An 11507-nucleotide genomic window follows, 5' to 3' on the forward strand; every position below is an offset into this window, starting at 1 on the left:
TAAGTAAAAGGGTGAGAGTGAACAGCAAAAAAAAATTATTTTTTAAACTATTGTTGATTTCAAGAACAGCAAGTATAATAAAATTGAAATTAATTTTAATTAAAAAATATAGTCTGAAGTAAAATATCTCAAAATTTTTTTTATTTTAATTAACACTAAGGTCTAATATGCAATAACAAATGAATTTAAAAAAATTGTTTCAATCACAAAAGCATTTTAAATATTTCTTTTAGAATTTTTTTTATTATTATTTAAGTCCCTTTGATTTTGATTTTATAAACTATACTTTGCAAATTAATATTAAATGTGAGATGAGAAGCAATAATAGCATTTCGGAAATATCAATTTTATGAATACAATAAAGAATAAAAATTCCGCAATAATTATTTTTTTGAATTATTGTTATCAAAATTTGTTAAAACATTAGTCGTTTGTAGATTTTTCATTGTACAAGCATTAATTAAAATTATTTATGAAAATGTGGTAAAAAATTATTAAGAAATTCTATACTTAAACAAAATCACTCCTAATTAATCTAATTAAATGATTTATCCTAAGAAATGATTTTCTAGTGTTTTTTTTTCCTGGTGCTCTTTTTGTGTTCACTGCCAAAGTCAATATATCTTTAGTTTAATCGTGACTTATATCAAAATGATCAAATCATCTGGATAAAGTTTATAACAACTAGAAGTGACCAAGTCTAATCTATCGTTTATATTTTATGTAGCATTTGACTTAAGATATGTTTTTCTAAACATACGTACATATATTTTTGATTATACTCAATGTGTTTATTTTGCAAATAGATTTATTATATGTAAAATAAAAAATAAAGCGAAATAAACATTGTATTAAGTAAATGCTGGTATAAAATCTTCAAAGAGGATTCAAAATTCATAAAAGAAAGCCGCTTTAACCACACCTTTCAAGTTATTTTTGAGGGGTTTATCTCCTTCTTAGGAAAGGTCAAAGGATTGAACTTAAAGATGGAGGTTGTGTTTATTTTTACGTATCAAAACTAATCTTAGAAAAACCAATAATAAATGTTTTCCAAAAGATAGTGCTATATGGCAAGTTTTATTTACTCAAGTATATTCTTTTTCGATATTAAAGAATTCACAAAAATTTTAAACCACTTTCAAGCTTTGGACATGTAATATAATAGTTTATCAGTAATGTAACGATTATTGTAGAAAATACAAATTTATTTTATGGGAAAAAATCATGCTTTTTCGCAAAATGAATACTACTTTTAATTTTCAAAAAATGTCTTTTAACTCATTCTTATAATTATTATAGATAATATTTTATGTACTACGCGATGTTATCTTATTAAAAAAAAAACAAGAAACGATGAGACCAATTCTAAGAATTATGTACTGTATGTGTAAAATAATATAATAAATTAATATGTAATGTGTATGCATAAATAACTTTAAAAAATACAATACTAGTTAAAACTAAACTAATTTGTTTTAATGTGTTTGCAACATTTGTTTATGGTTGAGTTTACATTATAATACTTGGAATTGCTCTAATATAGCCAATTAACTCAATATATAATTAAATAATGCAAATTTTAAAACCTGTAGTGACTTCAATGAAATATTTTTGGCGGCAACATTTAATAAGTTAGTCTTAAACTGACTTTTGATACTGCTTGTTTTTAATTTTATTAATTTGATATATTCATTATTTATTTTATTTATTTATTTAATTGATGAATCGCGATGGCGCTGTGGTTAAGGCACTGAACTGTCATTGTGAAGAACTGAGGTTCGATCCCCAGTGTCGGCTTGATGCTCATACAGCTTCAAATTGATGGGTGCCAGCTTGTCTGGAAAGGCGGCCTGTTCGCAATCCTAACCACATTACCACAATAATACCGTAGTGGCTCAGGGGATAAAGCGTTCGCCTTTCACTGAGGTGAACCGGGTTCGAATCATAGCAATGGATTGTCGATACGAAATCCACACACGATTCGCAACGACCACAGTGCTTGCGTAAAATATCCATTGCCATCGTGCTAACCATGGGAGGTTTTCGCGGTTTTATTCTCCATGTAACGCAAAGGTTGGTTAGTTCCATCAAAAAGTACTCCACAATGGGATATTCCTCCCTATACTTGATTCAGGAGTTCCTTTATCTTCTGGATTGTGTACCAAATTACAAGGCTACGGAGTTGAGCATTAGTAGTCCTAAACCCAAAATAGGGTAGGCTGTTCAACGACGGTTATAAAAAAAATAAAATCATACCGTTGGTCACGAAATTGTGGATCCTTAACCCTCCTAGCTGAAAACGAGCTGCTGCGGGAAGGCTTTACTTATTTATTTCTTAAACTGCTCTTATAGGTACAATTCATAACTTCTGTTCATTTTCAATAATATCAGTAAAAGTTATGCAGTTTTAAATAATGCAAAAATTTGTATACCTTACTATTCAATTCTTTAAAAAAATAGAATGAAACAAAAATAAAAATATTTATTGTCTTTTGAAAAACGATTTTTATAATGGTATGCGAAAATATTTCATTTGCATTGATAGTTCCAGATATGATTATATTCAACAAAAGCATGAACAAAGAACCCCAAACTTTCGACAACCCCCCTAACTATGAGAAAATATATTTTATAGTTTAAAGACTCTTATATTTCGTGAGTCATAAATTCGATGTGTTTATTCAGAGAAAGTGCGCTTTTATGTTCAACACTAATTTGAGCGACATATTAAAAGGACAAAATAAAAAATTGATAGCTCAAGAGTTAGATTATTATATTTATTTTGAAGACACAATAACATATAAATTAAATTATTTATATTTAAATTGAAGGCACAGATCTTTTTAAGGGCAAAGTTGTACGTAAAACAAAAAATATCTATTTCGTATAAACAGACATCTTTATTATAGATGTTTTATGTTTTCACATAGGGGAAAGTGGGGTAATATCGGATAGCTAAGATTCTAAGGCCTATTGAAATTAAACTGTTCGATTTAGAAACTGTCAGATTTAATTAAGATATTCATTATTTAGTTATGTATAATATTATTCCTGAAAAGTCATTTATGTGCAACTTTTTTTTATAATTATTTTTTTCTAGAAAAAGACAAATTACCCAGTCTTACCCCACTAGTGAGGCAAAACCGGATACACTTGTTAACTATATGGAAAATTTGGAAAGACTAGAATTTAAGTGAAAAAGTAGTCTCTATTTTATCTGACAATTTAAGAAAATTATACGTGCAATTTACACGTGATGCTCCAGATGGGGTGAAAGTAGCCAAAAGTTTATCGTAAAGTATTGCACCGAAATTTTTACTGTAATATTTATGTAATTAGAGTGATTCACTGATTTTACGGTAATTATTACAGTAAAAATATTATCTTTTTTGTTCCGTAGAATATTTCGAGAAAATAGGTTATACGGTAAAGGTGCCGATACTTTTTACAGTTTTTTGAACCGAATTTTTTACAGTGTAGCACAGGTGAGTCACGCCCGGGCACGGGATAAAGTTTTCATTTACTTTTTTAAGATTCAAACTAAAGAAATATATCAAAATCCATTTGATATTTTTATTAAATTTAACAAAAAATCTGAAGATAATATCATTTGTACTAAGTTAGAAGTATTATATTCGTAAATAAGCAGTATCATTAATTTATTTCATTTGACTTTTTGCATGGCAAGTTTCTAATTTATATACTTACAAATTCCATCCTTTATCTGTCATATTAACTTTCGGCACGAAACAATTCAGCACCTAGCCATTTCAGTCGCAAGCTGGCTCCTATTTCAAACAGTGGGCTCAGGCTGATTTCTTTTTGTCGGCTATATCGTATTTAAAATAACGTTTTTTGCATAAATTATTATTGACTGATTCTGTTTTGTGGGCTCAGACTGATTTCTTTTTGTCGGCTATATCGTATTTAAAATAACGTTTTTTGCATAAATTGTTATTGACTGATTCTGTTTTTTTTTTAATTTAGTTAATTAGTTTTTTTTTTAATACTTATATAGAGCCGCGATGGCTCAGGGGATAGAGCATCCGCCTTCCAATGAGGTGAACCGGTTCGATTCCCGGCGATGGCTGATCGATGCGAATCTGCATACGGCTTGCACCGACCACAGTGCTGACGTGAAATATCCTCAGTGGTAGACGGATCATGGGTTAGAGTCCCCTTGCCGTCAGGCTAACCGTGGGTGGTTCTCGTGGTCTTCCCCTCCATGTAACGCAAACGCGGGTTAGTTCCATCAAAAAAGTCCTCCACGAAGGCAAATTTCTTCTAATACTTGATCCAGGAGTTCCCTTGTCTTCTGAATTGGGTTCAAAATTACAAGGCTACGGAGTTGAACATTAGTAGTCGTAAACCCAAAAAATATTGGGTCGGCTGTTCAACGACGGATATAAAATAAAATAAAATACTTATATAAAATCCTTACCTTATTGAATTTTTTTTTAACCATTTTTAAAAATTTGCTTTTTTCAAATTCTAGTAAAAGAAAGATAAAAAAAAAAAATCCATTCATCTTCATGTTTCCTTTTCATGACAATTCTCCTCATCTTTCTGAACTTCCAAGTTGTAAAAAGGATAAGAATGATACCCAACACCAAATTTCTTCTTTACGGGAAAGATAAAATAAGCTTTAAATTCTAAAAGAAAGATTTCTTACTCAATATCTACAGACGAAGACGTAATTATCAAGCGATAACAAGCAGACAGGGAAAAAGGGACGAATAGTAATTTTGGCGACAGTCTTTCTTTACCCCTGATCCCAGTTATATTGGACTGCTCAGATTTTTAATCTGCAAATGGACTAATGACGCCATCCTCTGTTTTCGATCATAATCTAAACGCTCAAATTACAGTTTTACTTTATTTGTAGGAAAAAGACTACATTCTGTTTAATTCGGTTGTATATTTATTAAATCGTAACAACATGTACAATACACAGAGCCATGAAAGAGTATCGAATTTTAAAATATCGAGATCCAACTTTGCATTTTTATAACATGTTTCCAAAATTAAAAAAAAAAAGAAAAAATCGTAAATTTGTGTAAAGATACAAGTTTAACAGAATTCGGAAAAATATAATTTTTAGTTTTTTCAGAAAATTTTTTATTTTTAAATTACACTGTAAGAAACTTTGCATCGTGTTCAACAATTACATTGTTGAAATTCACTGCTCTCTACCATAATAAGGAAATAAATAAATAAATCATAAAATTTATTGCATAGCACTGTGATATATCGTACACGGTACGCAATAACAATACGATACAAGGTTACAAATTGACACATGTTTACAACACCATACACAGTTACAACACGATATACGGCTTAATTAACCATGTTTCTTTCAGGTTGTATTATGTTACAATACCCACGATAAATTTAAAATATACCATAGTATTTAAAATAATGTAAAGTTGAATACAAATGATACTATGGGAAGTAATTTTGTGACAATCAACTCTGAAAAAAATATAAGTTGGTCACTTCCAGAAATTTTAATAAATATACAGGGTGTCCCGTAATGACCGCTCTTAACGCATAAATTAAGAATCCTTGTCAAAAAGAAAATGCACATCCAGCCCGTTGTGGGCTAGTAGAAATTAAAGATTCTGCATTTTCATGACCAAAGGCATGATTGTGACAATTTGGTCTGCATTGCTCACACGCCGCCTTTACTTCCTAGACAAGTTGGTACACAAGATTACCACCACTAGGGACCTAACCCGATTTTTTCACAATGACTGCTTAGTGCCTTAACTTCTGAGCCATCTCAGCCCCGAATTGGTATTTAAACTAGAAACAAACAAACAAAAAACTTATCGAAATTTGAGGAATCTCTAGAATAAGGAAGACGGAACTGGAAATATCAAAACCAATTTGATGCTTAAAGTGACATTTAGTTATTTCTGATAATATCCTTTCAACTCCTCGCTATTTTTAGCAGCAATCCAGCAAGTTTTGATGTTTTTTAAGCCTTTCTTTCCTCACAAGTGATTCGTTATACATAGCGTTTTTCTCATGATTGAGTATTAATTTTAGAACACTAATCTATGTACTTTTTGGGCTTCTTAAAAATTTTAAATTCATATATTAATAGAGGTGATTACGGAACATCCTGTATACATGTGGATAAAATAACGCTTCTAGTTAATACTCACTTTTACAAGTCAGAATTCAAATTAGAAATTGTTCTTGTTTTTAGCAGAAATTCTACACATGTCTAATACACTATTAGCGACTAAACTATATCATTTTTAGCTTATTTATTGGATAAATTGTTTGTTTCCATATTTCAAATAATTTAAAAAGTAATTAAGAAATTATTAGTAAAGGAAGAAAAAAATTTTGTGTTCTTTACGCATTTTTACTAATAACTTATTTCTTGAAGTTTTATGGTTTAGTCTTTCAAAGTTAGGAGTTGGTAAATTAATCAAGTGCAACAATTAATATCAATAGTATTAATAAGTAGAAAATGATAATTATTGAAATCTTTCAATTGTTTTTCATTTCTGCAGTAATTTATAGTTATCTTTCAGTTGTTCTTTCGACAGATATTATTGTTATTTTTTAAAATTTGCAAATTCTGAATCATAAATTTTTTTAAGAAATACAATAATAATTTTTAAAAAAAATTAATTGTTTTCTCTAATTTTTCGAAATATCATGTTAAAACAGTAAACAAACTCATAAATATTCTGTTTTTATCTGCAATATCATCGAAACGTTGAAAAAAAGAGAATTCTTTTTTCAAATGAAAATAACTTCTAGATTTCAACCGAAGAGAGTGTTCCCATCTACCGCCATCTATTGAACTTCATGTGAACTACTAAAAATTTTCATTTCTTTAATTCTTCACTAGTGAAGAAAAAATAAGAATAGTACTGCTATAGAAATAATATAGAATGGAAAGGAGGGAAGAATACTCTCAGTATTTGCAGCCCAGTTAAAAAGAAAATACAGAGTAAAGAATAAAATATTGTTCTCAACTCAAATTATTGACAGTTTGAATTGTGTACTTTTGAAAAACAAAACTATTTCACTAAATTTTTTATCATTAATTAAAAAATTTTTTTAATTAAAATATAACCGTTGCTTCATATTTTAATTAAAATAAATTTAAAAAAAAATTGATTTAATATACAGTGAGCAAAAAATAAACGAAACACTCGAAATAACTTTTGTATTTATGCGTACTAAGGACTCAATGGTTGGAGACGGAGAATGTTAACAAATTAGTGCAGAAGGTATTTTAAAATATGAAATCAGACATAAAAACGTACTCTTTGCTTACCAGGTTATGATTCCTGACTCCCAAAATATAGGGTTAAAGAAGTCAAATATTTAAAATTCGATTTCTCAGGCATTATTCAACCGATTTCGTTTACATTTTGCATTTTGCCATATAAAATAATATTCTTTAAAATGATTTAGAAATTTGTTTACCTCTCTACTCAAAATTTTTTTGCGATTATTAAACAGAATATTAAAAAAATTAATAAATATTAAAAATTATAAATACTAAAAATTATTTGTGTTACAAAAATAGGGAAATTTTATAGCACACAGTTATAATTATACATTCATTTATCTTTCTATAAACGAATTTTATAATTGTGTGTAAAGATTTTTCTATTCGTTCTCTAGATATGGAAGATATTCTCTAGCAAAAGTATAATTTACATTTAAGGGTCCAAACTTTGGACCGCTCTCTTGATCTAACTATTAAGGACTATAATTCCCAGATTAAGGCTAGAATTTGGAGAAATCATTATCTATCGGGAAAATTTTTTTTATTTAGTCATCAATATGGTTGCAAAGCCATGTCATACAATCTACTCAGGATTATCTTCAAATATCTAAATATTTAATACAAAAATATCGCATCATATTTTTTTTCCATATCATAAAAAAAAATAATTCAAGAAACAAATTTTTTTTCCTCGTTAGGTAAAGTAACAAAAAATAGTATTGCCAATAAAAATGTATAAATAATATGTTTTCCATTCCTCCTCTTTAAATTACAGGAATGTAGAAAATAATGATGTTTATTCAGAGGGGGCAGAACTAGGAATGATTTATTAACGTGATTCTTTAGTTCTCATATACAGGTGAAATAGTTAATTTTCAGACTATATATTTTTTGATCCAAATCAAATTAAAAGTGAGAATGTTTTTATTACATGTTACTACCTTCTACATTCTGTTTTAAATTCTGTAACTAAGTTTTTATTAAATTATCCATTACCCTCAAGGAAAAATCAAATTTTAGGTTTAATGAGTTAAATTTTAGGTTAAATTTAAGGCTTAATGAGATTAAATAAACTGTTTAGGCAAAATACCATTTTTCAGCATTTTGTCACTTCTGCCCTGTCTCTACTCACCCCTACAAACAATAAAATGGTGGGGATCGAAATGACTATTAGAAAAATATTAACATTAATTTATAATTTCTACTGAATTTTTTATACAAAATATTTTTAAAATAAAAAGAACAATCAAAAATCAAAGAAAGAGTAAGAACTATAGAGTAATTTATTTATGATCTTAAAGAGGACACAAAATTTGTTGTATTAGAAATAAATGTGTTATATATGCATGTGGTGCTTAGGTATCTCAACTGTTTTACATGAGTTGCAATAGTTTGTAATACAGATGACCTATCAAGTTCTGCACTGAGAAACATTATTTTTCATTGATCTTAGATATTTTCGCATTGCTGATTTCAAATCCAAAATCGGTTTCTCTCTTCAAGCTAGAGTTTTTTTAATGACATTTTTAATCTAGTTTTCGTCGAAACGTACAAGTTTAAAGACGCTATATATAACTGGGACTCGCGTAAATGCTGGAGCAAACTTCTCGGAGAGTTGGAGCACATCATCAGGACTAAAATTGCAAGGAAACTATACCTGTAAAAGTCATCATACGCAGCATCATTCCCCTTCTATGAACTTTTCATTACGTGCTTTTGAACAGGTCAAAATAAGGAAACGACACTGACCGCGTATGACTACATTTCTTGGCATGGGTTTCAATGACATTTTAATCCTGATGATGTCGCTAACTCCTTAAAAGTTTGTCGCAACATTTACGAGACTTCTTGTATTATATTATGTTTCTAAATATGCACATTTTGACCAAAAACAGACTAAAAATGCAATTTACAAAAAGAAATCTGTAACTCTAAGAGCAAAACTAATTTCAGATTTAAAATCCCCACAGCCAATTTAGGCAAGATCAAGCATTTATATAAATGCAACGAAAGATTTCTTTCCATTTGTTATTGATGCAAAGAAGGTTGAATATAAACTAAGATAAACTAATAAATGTTATAAGTAGGTCTGTTAAAAGATTTTATTGGTCTTTCAGAGCCAGGCAAATCAGAAATTTCTAAAAATGAGTTCTTACTCATAATTGTTCCACTACCATACAGAGTCTCAGCCAACCAAGTATTTCAAAATAGATTACTTTGAATCAATTAAAACAACTTGTTTTACTAAAATTAAAATTTCCTATGTGTTGTTAAAATTGCATCTTAAACTGCACTTAATATATTTAATAAGGATAGGAATTGTACATAAAATAATTTAATAAAATAACTTTCTAAGAAAAAATAAATAATTTAAAAGTGTAATTTTTTTCAGCTCGCGTTGTAAAATTTTATTATACTATTTTAAATAACACTGGGGAGCACATTTTATTTCTTCATTTTTTTTTTTTCATTTTCTGTTTTATGAGAGTTTTTAGACCTTAAATACTTTTGTTTCACTGATTTCAAATCCGCAATAGGTTTCTCTCGCCCTTGTTCCACTTTTTATTGAAAATGACATTTTTAGTCTTTTTTTTTTCTTCTTTTTTTTTTTTGTCGAAATGTACAAATTTAAAAACGCTATATAAAACAGGGGGTTGCATATATGTTGTGACAAACTTCTAAGTTCAAAAGAACACGCATCAGGATTAAAATTGCAAAGGAACCCATACCCAGAAATGTCGTCATACGCTTTAGGGGCGCTTTTTCTATTATGAACTGTATCTTCACGTGCTTCTGAAGAGGTCCACAGGTCATGATAGGCAAGCGCCCCTAGCCGTGTACTACGACAAGGAAAGAGCGTTTGCCTTCCAATGAGCTGAACCGGGATACGAATTCCGCATCCAGCTTGCACGGACCACTATGATGACGTAAAATACTCTCAGTAGTAGACGGATCATGGGTCAGAGTCCCCTTGCAGTCAGGCTAACCGTGGGTGTTTCCCATGGTTTTCCTCACCATATAACGCAAATACGGATTAATTCCATAAAAAAAGTCCTCCAAAAAGCACATTTCTCCCAATACTTGATCCAGGAGTTCCCTTGTCTTCCAGATTGGGTTCAAAATTATAAAGTTGAACATTAGTAGTCGTAAACCCAAGAATTGGCTCGGTTGTTCAGTGACGGTTACAAAATAAAATAAAATCAGATTTAAATTAAAATGTTTGGTTTTTACTTTTATTTATTGTCTAAACTTACTGAAATAAAAATGTTAAAAAAAAATTTTAAGCATTATTCTTACTAATCGGTGCTTTGAGTAGATTGTGTATATTTATTTTATACTTTTGTTACCTCATCACCTACTAACACAATCCAAATATTTAAAAGATATAAATTAAAGATATAAATTTTAAAGATATTTAAAAGATATAAATTCTTAGAGTTGCTCTTAATTACCCCTTATTGAGGGGTAACTTAATCCACCATGCTTTATTTTTTCTTCTTTAACGAACATATTTTAGAAAACTGTCATACAAATAATGTAAACATAAGATTACAACTGCCGAATGCAATCTCATTAGTCCGTTTTCCTCATTTAGATTTTCTGTTTTATTTCGTTGAAAATAACCCTGCTTTAAATTGATATTTTTCGTATAATAATAATTTTATTAATATTTCCAAAGTTTCAACAATCTTTCAAGATAATATATAAGAAAGGGTTTCGAATGCACCAAAAAATATAAATAAATAAATTAAGTCAACGTTGAATAAAATATTCCGTTTGGTTGGTACCTTCATATCCTTTTTTCGAATGTATTTTATTATACTTCTGCAACTAACAAAAGAATCAACATGTTCCAACTTACAAAATCACGAATTATAATGGGGTTGCTTTTCGTTTTTTTTAAAGCCATCAGTCAGTTTTTCGAATGGTAAATTTTTTACGCTTCCCAGTCTAAATTATTGTTATTGTATTCTATATCCAATTTAAAGATGCTAAGCCTGTTTCCATTGGGGAAAAATATATTAATTTAGATGAGAAAAATCTATTACTTTATGTAACTTAATTTGTAGTTCATGGATGACATCATCAAGTCCGTGAAAATTAAATCCAGCAAAATTTGATCAAATAATCGGAAAAAAATATTTTCGAAGTATTTCATTCCATAACTACATATCATGCGTTGAAAATTCCATGTACGAATATTTAGTATGACTATACTAACAACATAATAAATTTTAGTATT

At 29.0% G+C, this 11507-nt stretch overlaps 1 long non-coding RNA gene across 1 annotated transcript in view; it reads left to right on the plus strand.

The window, feature by feature from the left end:
* The window catches only part of LOC139427066 (uncharacterized), a 72186-nt gene that overhangs the window by 15078 nt on the left and 45601 nt on the right, over positions 1-11507 (plus strand). The gene's annotated exons all lie outside the window — the stretch shown is intronic.

The sequence above is a fragment of the Parasteatoda tepidariorum genome, chromosome 11, assembly GCF_982258835.1.
Source record: "Parasteatoda tepidariorum strain Cologne lab strain chromosome 11, Ptep-v5.0, whole genome shotgun sequence".
In the NCBI taxonomy this organism is placed as follows: Eukaryota; Metazoa; Arthropoda; class Arachnida; order Araneae; family Theridiidae; genus Parasteatoda; species Parasteatoda tepidariorum.